Below are 19,611 nucleotides of genomic sequence, written 5' to 3'. Positions count from 1 at the left end.
AATAAATAATGTGTTCATTCACTGGCATTTTTTTAAATGGGCTCTTCCTTATGATGATTGGGGTTTAATATTTTTAATATTATCTGTAGTTGAATATAAATTATTAAGCAGCTTTCTTTATATGTAGTACTTTAAAAAGACCCTGGAAGTGTCTGATGTGTATTAATTTTTATGTATAATTTTAGCCCTTAATTTTGTAGGAAGAATAAATACTTCTAAATGTTTCCCATTTGGATGGAATGTCTGTCTACTGTGAGGTGCTAGAAAAAGACTTAAATGGTATGTGATGTACCAGTCATCTAATGAGGCATTCAGGGCGACGTGATTATGACTATGATTGTGACATTTCAAGTTCTATCTGTCAAAACTGTGGGCACTTGTTTCTCAAATAATTTTAAAAAATTTTCAGATCCAGGAAGAAAGTACTGAAGTAGAAGTAACTAGCCAATAGCACATGTAATGTAGATGTAGAGAGCTTCATGGCTGTGGGTAAAATAGGTGGTGTTGATTTATACATTTAGGGTAGATTTTAAAATTTGTTCCAGATTAATTTTAAATTTCTTTGAAATAAATGGAAATCATTTTGAGATAAACTTGTTGGTATCCTTGATTATCTTATGTGGTGTCTGCATAAAAGAAGAAACAAGTAGATTTCAGGAAGTTTCCATAATAGTCGCAGACGCAAACTGTCCAATATTGTGAATTACTGCTCCATAAATAATTGTGGTTGGTTTCTAACTTTGATTTTATTCAATCCAATAACAAGTATTGCTCTGTAGATAATTGTTGATGGTTGCAGACACTGATTTCATTCAATTAAGCTGGTAACCTTTTTAAGAAACTGCCTGGGAGAAAGCCAAGAATTCCAGTCAACTGATTTCTAGGGGAACTGAATTGAATTTGTCTTAGCCTAGAAAATGTTCCATGTAGGCCACAGCTGTGTTAATTAACCTTTTCCTTAAACTACCCTCTCTACACAGAACTCCAAGTGGGCAAACATTGCAAAAGACCATGTTATCTGGATTCAGATTTTGCTCAGAAAAATTATAAAGTTGGAAAGACATTATAAAATACTAGAGGCCTGGTGCATGAAATTCGTGCAAGGGACTTGGCCCTTGCAGCCCTGGTTGCCTCCCAGCCCCACGGCCCTGGTTGCCTCATGGCCCTGCCCACTGGTCATTCCGGAAGGTTGTTCCGGAAGGTCGTTCTGCTGTCTGGTCTAATTAGCATATTAGCTCTTTATTATATAGGCTGTTTGAGACATATAGTAAGAGTATGAAGGATGTTGTCTTTCTAAATCACATTAAAATTCAGGTCCTCTCTCCCTTTCCTAAAATCACTATTGTGTGTATTCAACAAAGATAAAACCAGAGTGTTTTATTTTATACAAAGGTTTGCTTTCTTTATGTCACATTATAAATCCATACTGCTATATATTGTGTTTGCAAGATTATTCAGAAACTTGATCAAACATAGTTTTTCCTAATGAAACGATTTTTCCTAATTAAATGAAGATTATCAGACTAGAATGATTGACGTATGACCAGTACTTTCAGCACTGAAATTGGGTTGTTTACCTTTCGTGCTCTCCAGAATGGGAGAGGGAAAAACACAATGTGTTCAAAGTATACATTATGTCTGGGGGGGGGGGGGGGGGATGTTTCCTTCAGTAAACAAAACTTTCTGAGCAAGTAACCAATACAAGCTAAGAATGCCAATGTCGCAGGTCTCGCTAACCATGTGTGTCAATAAAAGGCATCTATGTATCATGGCCACAGCCAGTCATCTGCAAAGTTGTTTCTTTGATCATGCTAGTAAGAGGCAAGAAAGTATTAGTGGACTTTCACAATCATCCTTCTCAACCTGGGAAAGGTAGAAAGACAAAATGATAAAGTCTTCAAAATATGCTCATTTAATGAGCAGTAGGAGATATTATCTTCATATACAGAATATTTGAGCTAATTTTATTAATTGCATCAACTTGACTAATATTTGTATATTTCTGGGAAATGAAAATCTACCTAAGAAAAACTTGCTAAAAACCATCGGTGTGACATTGCTGCAGATAACTGGGTTTTAATACGTGAAACTTCATTATCTGTTGATGACCTTAACTCATCATGTTCACAATTCAAAAAATTATTTCCAAGGTGGTTTTGAGGGACTGACTTTTCCCCAACTCAAGGGCGGGGTTGGCATATGCCTGAAGAGGTTGTACCTTCTGGTTTTATGTTCACTCCATGCTAGCACTACGGTGTCGGGTGAATTTCCCGCCAAAATATAAGATGGCGGTTCGCATACGCAGGTAGGTATCTTTGTGAACGGCAAACAAACAAATATTTGGTAATACGCAGTTACAATCGGCCCGAGTTTACACGTTTCCCGCACTCCACCGCAAATCTATATGAACCGAGTTAAGACGGCTCCCGCGGAGTACGTGCAATTCACGCGAGCCGACTTAACTCGTTTCCCGCAATCCAAGTGCTAGCAGCAGTTACTCCCTATTCCCTTGGGGTAAACAAAAGGAGAGTAGTTAATAAGGTGGCTTTGAACAGTGGCAAAAGAATGGAACAGGTATACCTTGTGTTGTAAATAACCCCAGTTCTGTGGGCAAAAGCTCTAACTAATGTAAGATGAAAAAGTGTGTAACATCAGGGTTTTGTTAGGAAGGAAAAAGTGAGATAATTGGCTAAAATGGAAAAGTCTTGAAATGTACTAGCCTTGAACAATGATGAAAAGTGCTGAATCAAACTGGCTTTTGAATCAAAGCAATATAACATACTGTGGAGGTCAGTCCAGTAAGTGAAAGGTCCTGGCACACATAGTGGGATAATAGAAAAAAATAACTTCAAGCTAAGATTTTTGATCTTCAATGCAATTTCATTCAAAGTTAAGAAAGATTAACCTAAAAATGATCTTCAAAATATGCATTTTGAAATTTATCTTTTTTCAAGTCCTTGCAGAAATGTATATATCCATGCACACATGTGTTTTGGAAAAATTATCCACAGTAGTGTCAACTTAATCAGGAATTCTGACCTATTAACTTTTGAAATTTATATCTTTTATATATATATATAATATATTTATTGATTGATTTTAGAGAGAGGAAGGGAGAGGGAGAGGGAGAGAGAGAGAGAGAGAGAGAGAGAGAGAGAAAAACACCAATGATGAGAATCATTGATCTGCTGCCTCCTGCATGCCCCACATTAGGGATTGAGCCTGCAACCTGGACATGTGCCCCAACCAGGAATTGAACCGTGACCTCTTGGTTCATAGGTCGAAGCTCAGCCACTGAGCCACACAGGCAGGGCTGAAATTCACATCTTTTTAGTTTTGCTGTAATTCCAGAATTTTATGAAGGCAGTTACAATTTGATAACAAACTCACTGGTAGTTTGGACCATTTTGGGTTAGATGCTATTTTTTTTTAGTGAGTCTAAAATGGTTCCATTTTCAGAGAGGTTCTCAGGGCTCCCTCTTTCAGTGGACATTGCACAACTATATCTGTCCCTGGACTCGGTTCTTCGTTATATGGTCTTTTTGGCTTGGGACTACTTTAGACAGAGCTTTGTTTTCTAGGCTTTTTCTGTGCTTCACTACTATATTACCTTTTGAATGCATTTAGTTATACTTTAGAAAGATTAAATTGTGCTCATACTCTTCATAAGGCAGAATATAGTGCTGATTCTTTTATTGGGAGAATGCTTTTTTTTTGAGAATAGGGATTCTATCTAGACTCTTATAAGTTTTACTAGAAACCCAGTGCATGAATTTGTGCACGGGGTAGGGTCCAGGTGTGGGGAGGGGCTGCTGGTGGTTGGCAGGCCAGCCCTGCCACCTGGTCAAACTCCTGGTCCAGGAGACAATTTGCATATACTAGGTTTTTATTATATAGGATAATACTGAGCTTAATAATTTTGATGTATTTTATACCGTATTTCAAAATATATTTAAGAGATTTAAGCAAACTTCAACAAGTTGTATAAATGAATGCAGTTAAATTTATAGTTTTAAAATGACTTCTTTAACTCCGGAATATATTTATAACTTTTGGAATATATTTATAACTTTCTCTTAAAATGAAATAAATATCTCATCTAATAAATTACTGGCATGTGATATTTAAGAAGCATCAATTAGAATTTTAAAAATATTTGCCATGTGACTTATTCACGCAGCTGCAGCTTAGCCTGAGTAAAATTCTCTGTCCCCTTGTGCTCTCCCCCCAACCCCCGCAAGATTAATATGTTTTAAGCAAGAGTCACACACAGAGAGTCCATAGGACACCAGTGTGTCATCACTGATCTTGGAGACTGGCCAGCCTCCAGACACCGTCCCACTTCTCACTGCTACGCCAGCCCTGGAGACTGGAGGAGGCCCAGGTTTGATTAATTTGTACCTGGTGTCAGTTTTCTCATCCTTATTTTGATTTTAGCTTACCCCAAAAGCTACCTTCAGTGTTCCAGCACAGACTTGACAGAGCACTTAGCGTGACCTGATATTGTAAGTTTGGTCAATAAAGATGCTGTTCCACTTCTAATGTCGTGGTTCAGTCAGAGTTAAACAGAGATGCCTTCTTTTCTCCTTCCCTCTCTCTCAGGTGCTGGCTCATAGAACCTTTATGCCACTCGATTAAAATGCAGGCTGAATCTCTATTTCAGAGAAAGCAACATTTACCTCAAATTGGAATAGGGTATGGAGCATTTTAGTTGTCTTCCGTTTCCTATGTCAATATTTTGATTTAAGTTTTGTAATTACACAGTGAGTAGTACTAATGTACCTACAAGCAGGTATTGAAGTGCTTCTAAAAGCACAAAGTCCTAATCCAGTGAATTTTGTGGAAGAATGTGCACATCCTCTTAGTCCAAAATCTTGGTGAGGAAAATTGATTACTGACCTTTAAATTCATGAATGCATATAATTATGGGATTGGCCTTCATGCAATTTTTTGTGATCTCATGTAAATGTATGATTGATTTTCTAAAACATATGGATTCGCTTTTTAGAGAGTCCCTAAGATGTGTTTTGCTTTTCTTATGAGTACAATTTATTAACTGATCAAATAGAGGTAGTTAAGGGAAAGAAATTATGTCTCCCTAAGTTAATATTGCTTCAGTTCTTTTGAAAGTTATTTGTAATTGGAGTGGGCAGGTTTTTAGTGTAAACATCACAGGCTTAATATTCCAATTTGAAACAATTGGCATTTTTCTCTACTGAATTTATTTTTCCCTCTATGTACAAGCAGAATATGAGTATAAACTTCATCTCAAGAATAATTTTCCTTTTTACTAGCTGATTAATCTGACCAAATCTATATCTCTTTACTATCAGTTGTGTTTTGGCCAAGGATCTAATAAATCGCTATGTCTTTATTGTACTCAGCCTTTTTTTAAAGGTAAATTCTATAGTGTAAGGAAAATACGAATGTATCTTAATTTCCTATAAAAATGCTCTATGAAATATTTAGCATCAAGTTTCTTGCATGCCTTTTTAGTGCCGATAACCTCCTCTAAAGAGAAAGAAATTTCCTTCCTTTTCATTTTATTCCAGTTGTGTGTGTGTGTGACATATTAAAATGTGACATGCATTTGGAAAGAGATATTCTGTAAAATTAAATGTTAATCCTGTACATCATTTATTAATTGGGCAAGATAATTTCTTGAGAAACACTGATACTATGCTATAGTAAGTATATGATCGAGTTTCTCACATGGCGAAACTATATTAATTCTTTAAAACTAAGGACATTTATTTGGAGACCAATCTTGGGAAAATGAATACGTTCAACTTATTCTTTACATGCCCTTTCTAAGAACTTTAGGAAGTGAATGGTAAGTGATAGCCTATCTGCTGTTTCTTAGGCATTCAGATAGTAAGTTGTTCAATTAAAAATTCTTGTTAGGTCAGACATAATGGATTCTTGTTGTTACTTTAGTATTTATTCAATGAAAGGGATCAATATTTTTGGCCCTAAGGGAGCCACACTGATAAGAGACTGTACTAAGTCTCTCTGTTCATTATAAACTTCTGGCCGGCAGGTGCAGTGTCTGCTGTATGACTAATTTTAATTATAACATCAATGGGGAATGAGAGTTCAGACATTTTTTTTCTCCCTTTTTAATAGCACATCTGCTTTGTCAGTGCATTTTACATTCTCCTCCCTCTTCTCTCGTGTGTGCTCCTTCCAGAAAGAGAAATTTGAGAACTATAGGCCTGATTTTGAGAAATTTAACTGTCATGAGCTTGAACTCTGTACAGAGCCCGTTTGTTTCCAATTTGAATAGATTAAATCTTACCGTGGTGCTGTACAGACTGGTTGTACAAAATAGGTAGAGAAATAATCTTTCTTCCTTATCATAGGCAGATTTGCCAACTTCAAATGTATCTTGTGTTTAAATGTAATGAAACTGATTTGTGATTTTTCAGAAACATGGCATTAAATAAAGCCATCATAAAATCTATTTTGCTTTCCTGCTTCAAGCACTTTCCAAATCTGGCCTAATGCTGTATTCAAGTAATAATGTCATTTGCAGAATAAGCTGTCAGATTTGACTAGCTCTAAATTTGGCTAGAACCATTATTTAAAAAATTAAACCAACAATGCAAGTAAGTTCCTGTCATTCCCCAGCAAAACTTGCTCAGACCATCACATTTAATCTAATAGATGATTTATTAACTTGCCATTTAATTCATCTAAGTAAAAGATTTAAGTGAGATCATCAATTTGAGAGCTGGCAGGAGCCTTTACAAATCATTTAGTTCTGCTCCCATGTTTTACAGATGGAGAAACTGAGACAAAGGGAAATTAAGTGGCAAGCATAAATTTATAAAAATCAAAATGTTGCCAGAAATTTAGTTCCCCTAACTTTCAGTTTTCTTTTCAAAAATAACATGTCAAAGAGATTTGTTACTGTTTATAAGAAACAGTAATTGTTTAAAATTTATATAAACCAATTTGTTATCAGACCAAAATTTACTTAGAATTATCACAGTACAAATAATGTAAACCTGTGGAGTTTGCAAGAACAATCACATTTAAAGGTCAGAATATATAAAGGTTAAATATTAGGAGCCCAGAAATAATAGATATAGCCTCTAAGCCTACATGTAAAATTGTAGGCTTCTGATTGCACGGATACTATTTACTTCTATAGCTTTTTAAAACAAAGCCGTAAAGATTAAAGTACTTACAGAATGTTGTTGCACAGGGGGATGGGACTTTGAGAACATTTTACATGTGACTAGCACCAATATTTTCACACTGGAATCATATTGTTAGTACTAGAGGCCCGGTGCAAGAAATTCGTGCAGGGGGGGGGAGGAGGTTCCTCAGCCTGGCCTGTGCCCTCAGGGGATGTCCGACTGCTAGTTTAAGCCTGATCCCTGGCAGTCGGACATCCCTCTTGTAATCCGGAACGCTGCATGCACCAGTGACCATACTTTTCATACAGGTGAAAGGCATCTTGCTGTTGTATGGGCAGCTACATTTTTTTGCCCTGATTATAAAAAGTAGTACATAACATGATCCTTCTGAGGCAGAAGTACCATTTTCCCCATCTTATGGGTGGAAAAACTGAAGCAGAGAGAAGTTAAGTAATTGGCTTTGTCACACAGTTGTAAGTGTCATAATCAGGGCTGACCACAAAATGTGCAAGCCAGAGTCCATGCATGTCATCGCTGCATCATCCTGTTTTTTCAGTGTTGGAGTAGCCTTGCCAGGTTTTAGTTTTTAAATCTAAGAGACTGTTCCCAATATATAGGGTAGGGTCTTTCAGCCTGGCTGGTGATAAGGGCTGATCTGTGGGGCGACTGGTGGGTGGGGCGATCATGGGGCCCCACTGGCACCTGCCTGCCTTGGCTGGTGGCCTGGTGCTGCCCGCTGGCTGTTCCTGCTCCCCTCCCCCCCCCCCCCCCCCCCCCGCCCCTGCCCCCCATCACTGCTGCTGGTCGCCTCCCTCTCAGGGGGCAGGTGCTCAACTCCTGCATTGAGCACCTGCCCCTGGTGGTCAGTGCACATCATAGCAACTGGCTGTTCTGCCGTTTGGTCGATTTGCATATTAGGGTTTTATTATATAGGATGACTTTTCAGGTAGTATTGCTAATGAGAAAAAAAAAATCTGTTTACCTGAGATTAGACATTCCTGGCAGCATCTCTCTGCCTTTATCAGGATGGCCCTGAGCATCATAGGAGAGTAGGTTAGACTTGGTAACACTGGATCAGAGGAAAGAACATTCAATGCAAAGGCAGTTGGAGTGGTTGTCAGGAAGTTAGTTATAAGAAGCATATTTTTACTATTGCTTCAAGTTGACACATGAAATGTAAGAATGGCCAAGACATGCAGGATGTCCAGAACACCTGCTATTTATAATAGCTAATACATACAGTAAGAAAACAGCATTTCCTTAAATATGGAGTCTGGTGCTTGCTATGCCAGAAACACCAGATTTTATTTTTATGACTTTTCTAATCAATTCCTTCACTGACCATAGTTAGGTCAAGACTTAATTTGGAAGATCTGATGCTGGTGGCTTCTAAATTCTTTTTATATCATGCATGTAGGAAATGGCAATATTTCTTTGGTACATTTCTTCCTAGAAAACTAGATCATAATAAACTGAGGAAACCTGTGGGTATAGGAAACAGCAGAAAAGCCATGGCAGTAGTTGAGTATCTCTTATATGAGAGGAATATTAGAGAATACTCCATTAGGAATATTAGAGTATCTTTTATATGAGAGGAATATTCTTTTTCTAAGGAACCGCTGAAGGTATCTATTAGTATCCCTTTTCTATAAAATTAACACACAGAATACAGCGAAGAAGTAGTAGAACCAGAATTCAAATCCAGACTCTTAGGATCCAAGTCAGGACTGTAAACTCATGTCTTTAGGCAACAAGAACAGACAGTAAGATTGTGAAATTGCAGTGGGCTGTAAATATTTGCTCTTCACTGTTGCATTGCATTGGATATCTAAGTCCGTGCTCTATAGTATTTGACAGCATCAAATATTACCCAATTTTTCAGACATATCTCACATGAGGGTACGCTGTGGCATTAAGAAATACAGAATGTGGGCAAAAGTGGGTTTCCAGTTGTGATTACGCAAAAACGGTTTATTCTTGTGGGATTATTTAATAATTATTCTATTATTTCCCATATGACAGACTGGCAACCTACTTTTGCCCCACCCTGTACAATTACCCTAGAGCTTTTGGTGGCTCAAAGTAATAATGTTGTTCAAGACTTCAGTATTTCAGATCTTAAAGTAAATGGGAAAAACTTACTAAACAAAATCTGCCCTATGTGCATAGTACTTTTATGTACACATCAGTGTGAAGTGGGTGTTTTATAAGATTGAATTTTGCGGCATTTAAGGAAAAGAAATACAGGGCGGAAGGCAGAACTGGGTAAGGAAACTATAGAGCCCACTCCTCCCCTGGTCTCTTTACTGAAGGCAACCTATCGTGTCCCAGAGCTCGCTGATCTACGGAACAGTTTTCACTGCTTCGGAGCTTCGGATAATTCAGAAGCAGCATTCGTGGCCAGCCCAGGATTAATGTGTAAGTGACCTTTCTCAGAACTGGGACAGAGGATAACGTCACTTATCGTGGAAGAGGTAGGTTTTTAGATGTCACCAATGTCTCTTGCTTCTGAGTCAAATGGTAGCACAGTTTCCTTCCCATAGATATTGATTCCCATTAGAGGATGAATGGGTGATACGTAGTTCCACCTCATCCTAGATTCTTGCTGTTCATTTGTGTAATGCTTATTAAAACAAAGTCAGAGGATAGAAAAGGATGTGTCCAATTAACAAAGAACCCTTTAGTGTATATTAAATTTACCATGAGTGGTGAAAATATATTGTTTGTTAAATGCTTGATCTATCTGAGGTCTTTAAAGAAGGGAATGAATTCATAGTCAACTCCATGTAATTTGGATATTTGAGAATTATTTAGAACATCTGATTTCTTTAAGTAATGGTTCTTACAGAACACTAAGACTGTACTTTTGCATATAAATAAGTCATTATGTTGAAGCAGAGCTACACACTTTCTTATAAAAAAGATACAACCTATGATACTGAGTTTCTCAGTTTTGTATGTCCATTTTTTTTGTATTTGAGTGACATTAAAATAGTAATGAAAAAATATATCTTCTGAAATATAGTTTGTTCAGAAAAAATAAGCCAAAAAAGTGAACCTCAAGAATAGGGTACTATCTTACGTATTTCAAATGAAATGCAAATTAATTTATTGGTAAGAATAATGTTGCATTCACTTATATAAATCAAGTATCTGTGTAAACCCTGTCTTCTACATAAGGAGGAGTATAGGGCGGATTTTACTTTTTGAGTATCCTCTTTAAATGGGAAATGCAGTCATGTTTTGTATTAGGTGGAAATGCCTCAGGTTAACCTTTCCTCAGACAGCGTGGGATAGATTGCTAGCGAGGATACTGCCATGGCTGCTGCAGAGACACCATGGCATCGCTAACTAAAACCAACACGGATTTCTGCTGTTTTTAGCGGCATGAGTAATATTTAGAATGCAAAGCATGTTTTGAATGGCCATAATTCTCAAAAATATTTTATTTATTTTGATAATTTGTCAGGAGAGAATCTACATTGAAAGTAAAATTTTGGGAGATTCTGTATTATCAAATGCCCATTGAAGAGCATTCAGATTGCAGTAAAGGACTGTATACTCCACATAGTAGCAATCGAAGGTAATGAAGTTATGTTAAGCTCTTCTGTGGCATTCTGGAGTTGTGTGGTTTATCATACCATGGATTCTATTGTCAGCTGGCCGGGATTTGCTTCCTTTCTCTGCTTGTAGCTATAGGATTGGGCTAAGTTAGTTATATTGTCTAAGTCTCAATATCCTCATCAGTAAACGGGATAATGATAAAAAACCTACTTATTTTTGTTTTCTGTTCTTTTGTTCATTTGTTTGTATTGGGTATGGAATGAGAAAGTACATGTAAATGCTTAATACAATTTCTGGCATAAGTGTTTCCTCACTTAAAAAAAAATTATCTTTATTGTTGAAAGTATTACAGATGTCACTCTTGTCCCCATGGATCCCCTTCACCTCGCCCTCGCCTCCCCGCCTACTGCACTATTGTCTGTGTCCATGGGTTATGCATATATTCATATACGTTCTTTGGTTAATCTCTTTCCACCTCCCCCCATTCCCTTTCCCTCTGAGATTCATCAGTCTGTTCCATGCTTCCATGTCTCTGGGAACCCTAATACCCTGTTCATTGGAATGCAGACTGTGGCAGCCACTAATAGATCCTAAGAATCCCAAAACACCAATCAGAAAGAATGTATGCAGCCCTATGTCCATAACAGCACAATTTACCATAGCCAAGATCTGGAAACAGCCTTAAGTGCCCATCAGTAGATAAGTAGATTAAAAAAAGCTGTGGTACATTTACACAGTGAAATACTATGCAGCATTAAAATAGAAGGATCTCTTACCCTTTGTGACAGCATGGAGGGACCTGGGGAGTATTATGCTAAGTGAGATAAGCCAGTCAGAGAAAGACAAGTATCACATGATCTCACCTACATGTGGAATCTAATGAACAAAGTAAACTGCTGGACAAAATAGATCCTCACTTATTTTTGATGCTGCTGTTGTTTATAACAAAAAGAAGGGACACATGTTGGCTCACTCAGGACCAGATTTTAGTTTACCGGGTTGAATTTATTTGATGTGGAAAAGAAAGTAAATATTTAAATAGGACCGCTGTTACTAGTCTGAAGCTCTCTTTTCCTAAATAGGTCATTTGAAGGAGACTGTGCTGTATATTGGCCTCTGCAGCTGGCAGAGATGAGTTGCTGTCCTCTCCTGGGTGTGGAGAGAGCTCTCCCAGTGCCCTCCACTCCCTGTGAGTGGCAGTCGCCACCCGTTCCCCACATGTGCCCATCCACCCAGCCGTTTCTGCAGAGTCGTGTAGAGGTGTCCTGTACTCGATAAAAAATAGGCTCATGTGGAGAGGCCTGTGGCATGGGTTGTGGCATTGAATTGCTACCATCTGTTTCTTAGCAGATGTTAAAAGACAAAGAAAAAAAAAGAGTGGCATTAGAAAATGGAAGCCTCGTTTTATAAAAGCTGTGGTAAAAGTCTTGTTTATAACCTCCACCCCCACCTTCCAACATGTGGCATATGAGAGGAAAATGGCTTCCACACTCACTCCTTCAAATTTACCAACTCCCAGCTGCCTATTATACAAACATTTAGAGGTTTTAATGAATACTTTCTCTGTTCACTAATGTCTGTCCCCCAAAAGGGAATTTGTGGTACAAGTCTTAATGGAGCTTTGATATTTACCTAATCTATATTTTAACAAGTATTTTAAAAATATTTCTTCCCACAGTTGCATTTATTCCTAAGCCTAAAGAATGCCGTTTTAGGAGAAATCGACATAATAAATATTAATCATTTGAAAAGTTTTGAAAAATCGGACTTGTTTTCAGGATAATAGGAAAATCTATTGTTTTCAGCCATCTTTTTATCATAAAGGATGCTAAAATGACCTTTTTATTAAAAGGTGAATCTGGCTGCAACACAATGAGCGAGCACAGAATTAAGAAACCTTAAAGTACACATGTAGGAGTACTGGGGGAAGAAGCTGTGGCAATTTGCATAGCTTTGGCAAGAAAAAGTTAGCTAAAGTGTGGAAGTCTGACAAATAGTTGATGACAGAGTCCTGGCATACGTAGTTTTTTCCTACCTTTCAACATGAAGAATCCCTAAGAGTTTAAGTAACAAATATAAAAATGATAAATGTTAATGTTATTATAGAAGCCACAGGAGTGACTGCCGTCTCCAGTATGAAATTGAGGAGTTCCAAATTGTATCCCATTAGTGGAAGACAAGAAGAGAAGAACGTGTTATGAGCTTTAAACTAAGTGGGCCCAGAATTGCAAATATCTAATTCTCCATGACACTGAATTTCCATGAAGGCATAACTATCTGTGCTTTGTTTAGCAAATTAAACCCTTATATCTAGAACTCCTCAGTAAATGTCTTGAATGAAGACTGTATTTACCAGAATGGAATGGTGGGTTTACAAGTGACATGCGTAGGGATCACACAATGTCCTCTCTGCCGGGTTCTTTGGCTGTCCGAGGCAGAGTGCTAGTCACTCACTGGGCGTGTAGAAACCTGTTCTGGGCTTTTCTAGTAACCAGTTTTGTAACCTTGGGCAAGTCACGTTCTTTTTTCTGGGCTTCATTCTCCTTTTTGGAAAACAGTGGCCTGGAGTTACAACTGAGGGGCACTTTTAGCCTTAAACTTTATAAAGAGGATAGAGTCAACCGCCATACTGTTCCCAGGTGCTACATATTGTCAATAGAGCTGGGAAAAAGTGATTCCTCTGTTGCCTGCTACACTATTTAGCCCTGCACTTCACTTCCTTGTATGATCAGATAACTATCAGATAACTACCCTCAGAAAATTGTAAGTTTATCTGAGGGTAGGATCTTGCCTTATCAGCTTGGAATGGCATCTGTCATAGTGCTTTTTATACCTGAGGAAACACTTTCTTGAGAAACAACATAAAAGTAGCTTTTATTAATAACTACATTTCTAAGGACACCTGACTACTGAGGCAGCTGACAGGTACTTGCTTCTGTTCTGATAGGATGTGCATGCAAGAGTTCATGTTGATTAGGGTTGACTGTCCTGACACTGTCATCCCAAGGGAAGCACTGGGCCTCTGGTTCTATTTCTCCAGGTATCTCAGCATGTCCTGCATGATCTCTCTAGTCTGCAAAGCTCCTCTGTCAGCGTTCTATACAGATTTGAACTGGATCACAATAGAGGAGCGTGTGAGTCCTCATGCGCCATAGCCCTCACCACTGCTTCTCCCCAGCCTCTTGACTCATCTACATAACCTGCCTTGCTCCTGCAGGCCCTTGAGTGTGAACTGCGTCCAGACAGATCAGACTGTGCATTTGGTTACTTACCTATCTAAAATAAAAGTGATGTCTGCTGGCCTCGGGGGAGACCCTGTTGAACCTACTTACATTCTTAAAAACAGAAGTAGAAAACGAAATAAAGGTGAAAGAAGTAGGCATTTGAAAGTCTACATTTTTCTTTTAAGCATTAGATCTGAGGCTGTAACACAGGTCACAGACAGGTGTTAGGGAAAAGACAATAAGCTGGCATTGGAGTTCATGATATAAGAGTGGGGGCCAAAAGCGGAAAGATGGAGATTTATTCTGCAAAATGAGGTGTAGGTGCCTGAGTGCAAAAGACTGTTTGACAAAAGAAGTTGATTTTCCTATTCAGCAAACCAGTGCATTTAAATAAAGGTCATGCTGCTAGGCAGAAAAGAAAATATATTTATGGCATCTTTAAAATGTTGCTTTCTACAACAAAGAGGGCTCTTTCCTCATTGTAATTCCAGAGCTTTCCTGACCTCACTAAAGCCACGTCATCCATATGAATAGCCAGTTATGGTTTTTGATCTTTACAACTTCTTAGGTTCATATATGTAATGATTGTAGTAAATGGTTGCTCTAAGCCTGACCAGTGGCTGCACCTAGGGATTGGGCCCGCCCTCTGCCACCTGGGAGCAGGCCTAAGCCAGCAGGTCGTTATCTCCCGAGGGGTCCCAGACTGCGAGAGGGCCAGGCCAGGCTGAGGGGCCCCCCCCTCCCCCCGAGTGCACAAATTTTTGTGCACCGGGCCTCTAGTAGTATATATATTTACTTTAAATACTGTTTTGTTTTGTTTTTTTGTAACAGTTTCAGTTGCTTACGTAGAGTCAATATATTGGCATAGAACTGCCTAGAAGCCCAAATCTAAAATAACAGGCATATAGTGGAAAGAATGTTTAAAAAAGAGTCTCAAAAATCTTAATTCCCGCCCAAGCTGGTTTGCTCAGTGGTTAGAGCACCGGCCCTATGACTGAAGGGTCGTAGGTTCGATTCCAGTCAAGAGTATGTACCTTGATTGCAGGCTAGATCCCCATTGATGTTTCTCTCCATGTGTTTCTCCCTCTCTCTTCCCCTCTCTCTGAAAAAATCAATGGAAAAAATATCCCCAGGTGAAGATTAAACAAAACAAAACCCTAAAACAAAAAACTTAATTCCAGTCCTAGAGCCACATCTGCCAGCTGTGTGGTTCAGAACAATTTATTTAACCTTCCTGAAATCCACCTCTCTCATTTATAAAAATGGGATAATGATAGTTAGCCTATGTATCAGCAGAGAGTGTTGTGAGGATCAAATGAATTACTACATGTCAAAATGTATCATAAATGCGATTGCACTATAAAAATAAACAATGCTATTGTTCATCTTAGGCCAAGCACTGTAAATATTAGAAGAGAAGCCTAAGGGAGAAGATAGATAGAGCTTCAAATCTGTAGAAGAAGCAGTAATGGCCTAATCCCCAGAGGGAAGACAGCCAAGAATTTATACCTGCTGGGTAAATTCTCACTTGTAAGGCTTTGTGACTGTGAGCAGTCAACAATTTCCAAAGGGCTGGTCAGGAAATTAAGAGAACAGATTAAAGTAAAATGGGGTAATGTTTCCCCTGGATCTTTATACTTGAAGTTTTTCCACTGAGACACAGCTGATCCTTTCATTTTTTTAAAACTATTGCAGCTGAGTTTGGCTGCCTGTAGTTATGGCATGAATCATGTTTATATTCTGAAAAGATGGTCTCTTTCATCTGCCCTTTCTCTTGCCTTCCGACATGCAGCTAAGATCTAAAAGTATTTTTTTTTTCTCTCAGAGGTATTTTCTCCTCAGATCAAAACTCTGGAGTCCTGAGGAAACATATTAATGAGCAAGTAACAAGTTTAATTTTAGCTTTTCTAAGACTATTAAGATATCTCTTATGATATCTCTGGTTAGACTTTGGGTTGAAAATCAGAATCATGACATCAACTTGCAGCCTAGTTTATGAAACAGTGCAGTGATGTTTCAAAGGGACAAGAAACACGGTAGAGACTGTTCTGAGCACATACATGGAAAGGAGCAGATATGAGCACAGTACAGTATCAATAGCCAGTTTATGCAGCTGGTTTTGTATGTTTTGCACAGAGACAAGCCAACTGTAGTTCACATTGAACCAAACTTCTTTAATAATAAAGTCCTTATGTGGCTACAATTTAGTGCCTTAAACGTTGTTGCTTCATGTCTGTTCATGGTCATAAAAGAAAAATACTGTCAGACTCCAGCAGATCGTGTCTGTCTAGACTAGTCTCAAAAAGGATATTGCATTATTTGATAATGGAAGTTGTAATATTTCAGCTTAGAGGCAGCTCCTTTTAAAATATAGATCTAGCCGAACCCGGTTTGGCTCAGTGGATAGAGCGTCGGCCTGCGGACTGAGGGGTCCCGGGTTCGATTCCGGTCAAGGGCATGTGCCTGGGTTTCGGGCACATCCCCAGTGGAGATGTGCAGGAGGCAGCTGATCGATGTTTCTCTCTCATCGATGTTTCTAACTCTCTATCTCTCTCCCTTCCTCTCTTTAAAAAATCAATAAAATATATTTAAAAAAAAAATAAAATAAAATATAGATCTATTTGTCCTGGATCTTGAAGCCAAAAAGGTATCACTTCTGAAACATAGTCTACTGGCATGTAACAGAACTGCTGTATCAGAAGCTGGGTATTCATTAAGATATTTGAGTGGTGTTTTGTGATTATTAGATTAAAATGTTTGGTTCCCTGAACAAGATTCATTTCCCCCTTTCAGCTGGGTGACTGTCTTCCCGTTGGTCCACTCTGAGCACATTCACGGAGCTCCTTGTACAGGATCTAACAGGAGACTGGTGAGAGTGTGCTGGAGGGAAACATCTTTAAATAGACGACATTTAAGCTCACACCTAAAACATTACAGCTAGTCTTTCCTCTGTGTAAGGACGGACTTTAGGATCTCTAAGGCCACATCTGTGACGGCATGTGTGTGAGTGCCATAATGATCTCCCGCCGCTGGCTTTACCATGTTTGTTCACGGCTTTCTCTTCTAGTTAGAGGGCTTTCCAGGTTTCTGCTGCTGTTTTTATCCCTTCCTATTCCATCTATTATTTATTTCATTTTCTTCCCCCAACACCTCCATTCTTGCCTCATGACAAAAACACTTGGATTCGGAGATCAATGTGCTGTTCTTATATTGGTTCCATTAATAAATGTGTGATTATGACCAAGTCACTTAACCTCTTTGGGCCAAAGTTTCCTCATCTGTAAAATGAGGATAATTATGTGCTGTAACCACTTCATGGGTATTAGAAAGCAAATACTATTTCCGTTTTAAATGTACTAATACATATGAAGGGACTCTGAGAAGTAGAAATTATGTTAAGAATATAATGTGTTGGGGTACCTTTACCCTAGAAAAGGCTGACACTATTAGAGGCTATATAATTCCGGAACCCAGTTGATTTATTGCTCTTTACAATTAGTTTACATTTATTTTATTTTATTTTTTTTTAAGAAAAAGGATAACTTAAGGGAAGTAAAAGAGTTTTCTGTATAAGGTGTTATTTTCCGTCCATGATACATCTAATATACTTTGTTGCTCTTAAATATACTATGTCACTTTGGGACACAGTAATAAGGGTTAAATATTGGATAATAAATTAAATTCCCCCGCCAAATTATAGCTTTTTATCCGAGACTATTTTTCTTGAGAAAATTATTTCAGAGTAGTTGGCTTTTTAAATTACAAAGTGTACAAAGTGTTTTTTAATTGTTTAATGATTAAAATGTATTCTATACCTTTTAAAAAGGACATAGACAAGTAACCATGTAAATTCAGTGTATCATTTAATAGGAAGGTTTCAGAATCAATTTATGTAGCTAACAAAAAGAGATTAATTAAATTTATTATGATAGTTCCACTCAGTGAAATGCTTTGTAACAATTGAAAGTGTTGTTGCAAAATTGACACATATTGACCTGGAAAATAGGTGTAATATTTTACTGAATAAGAAAAATGTGTCACATAATATGACCTACTTTTGAATAAAACATATTGATAGACATGACCATTTAAATTTTTGGAACACTGTACATCAAGATGCTACTTTTAGTTAAAAATATCAGAAATTATATTTTTATATTTGTCTTTAGATATGTCTAGACCAGCCGTGGGCAAACTACGGCCTGCGGGCCGGATCCAGCCCGTTTGAAATGAATAAAACTAAAAAAAAAAAAAGACCGTACCCTTTTATGTAATGATGTTTACTTTGAATTTATATTAGTTCACACAAACACTCCATCCATGCTTTTGTTCCGGCCCTCCGGTCCAGTTTAAGAACCCATTGTGGCCCTCGAGTCAAAAAGTTTGCCCACCCCTGGTCTAGACTCTTGAAAGTTAGCAAATACTATTTATTGTCAGACAAAGCAATAAAGCTATTTTCAGCTTTTTTTTTTAAAGATAGGATTATTCAAACTACATTGTCTAAATAAGGTGATATTCTGAAGACAGGTAAGATCATAATAATGAAAACCAGATTTTAGTTACATGAATTGCTTTTTTTTTTTTTCACCCATAAGCTTCCATTTGTTATGAATCTGGCGATATTTTTCTGACTTAACCTTTTGCCACCTGGAGAGTAAAATCTCTTGCACATCAAGTGGTATTCCAATGAGGACCTAAGTATTTTAAGATAATTCACGCACTCATAGATTTTTCAGTAGAAGTTGTTAAACATCATTAAGAATAACTATGTGCGCCCAGCTGGCGTGGTTCAGTGATTGAGCATTGACCTATGGACCAGGAGGTCATGGTTCGATTCCGGTCAGGGCACATGCCTGGGTTGCAGGCTCAATCCCCAATAGGGGGCAGGCAGGAGGCAGCTGATCAATGATTCTCTCTCATCATTGATGTTTCTATCTTTCCCTCTTCTTCCTCTCTGAAATCAATAAAAATATATTTTTAAAAAAAGAATAACTATGTGGATGTGATTCCTGGATGAAGCATTAAGTTATGAACAGGTTTGGAAAAGAAAGCAAGATTTAGACTTCAGAAACTTCTGACTGAAGTACCCCTTGCCTTTGGTTACTTCTAAATGCCTTAAGGCCAAGGAAGCTAGGGCAGGAGAGAATGGGGCAAAGGAATAGTGTAGAATTTCACTTTCAGATCAGATGTTGGCTGACCTTGACTGAGCTTCAGTTGTTTGTCAAGTTACAGTCTTGTACAGAATTCCATTTCTTATATTGATTTGTGACAAAAAGATTTTAATAGGAAATATTCGATTAGGAAAGTAGGTGTTTTTCAAAGTTAGAAAATCTTTTTGGATTATTACTGTCACTATCACCTTTCCACAGTCACCAAAGTGAATATACCATTGAAACTACCCATCTTATTTTTCTGTGCTTTGTCTTAGTCCGCAGGTCTTCTAACTCTGGGAACTATATCCAGCCTATTTTTCATTTTTCTATCTAGATTCTAAATAGGGTGGTTGCTGTTTTTGCTTGCCTTCCTAAAATGGAACATTAAAATAAAATAAAAAGTGGTAACTTCAGTTTCCTGTAATCATTCATTGAGATGAGGTTTGGGAATAATTTGCATACCTTGAAGTGCTAAGTAGAAGGCTTCAGAAGTAGTCTGTAAAGAATGTCATTCATGTGCCTTCA

The 19,611-nt window shown here is 37.9% G+C and overlaps 1 protein-coding gene across 24 annotated transcripts in view; it reads left to right on the top strand.

Moving 5' to 3' along the window:
- ADGRL3 (adhesion G protein-coupled receptor L3) overlaps positions 1-19,611 on the top strand; it is a 764,879-nt gene that overhangs the window by 60,591 nt on the left and 684,677 nt on the right. Inside the window, exon 1 of one of the 24 annotated variants that reach the window (XM_070395890.1) lies at positions 9,600-9,619. The exons of the other annotated variants lie outside the window; for them this stretch is intronic. The gene's annotated coding sequence lies outside the window, so the exon portion shown is untranslated. Of the gene's footprint in view, positions 1-9,599; positions 9,620-19,611 lie in introns of those variants that run through there. 24 annotated transcript variants of the gene reach the window in all.

This window comes from Myotis yumanensis, unplaced genomic scaffold (genome assembly GCF_028538775.1).
Source record: "Myotis yumanensis isolate MYYU_CA2020_CCGP unplaced genomic scaffold, mMyoYum1.0.hap1 SCAF_1, whole genome shotgun sequence".
NCBI classification, from domain to species: Eukaryota; Metazoa; Chordata; class Mammalia; order Chiroptera; family Vespertilionidae; genus Myotis; species Myotis yumanensis.
Note: the sequence above shows the minus strand (reverse complement) of the source record. Positions and strands in the feature narration are given on the sequence as shown.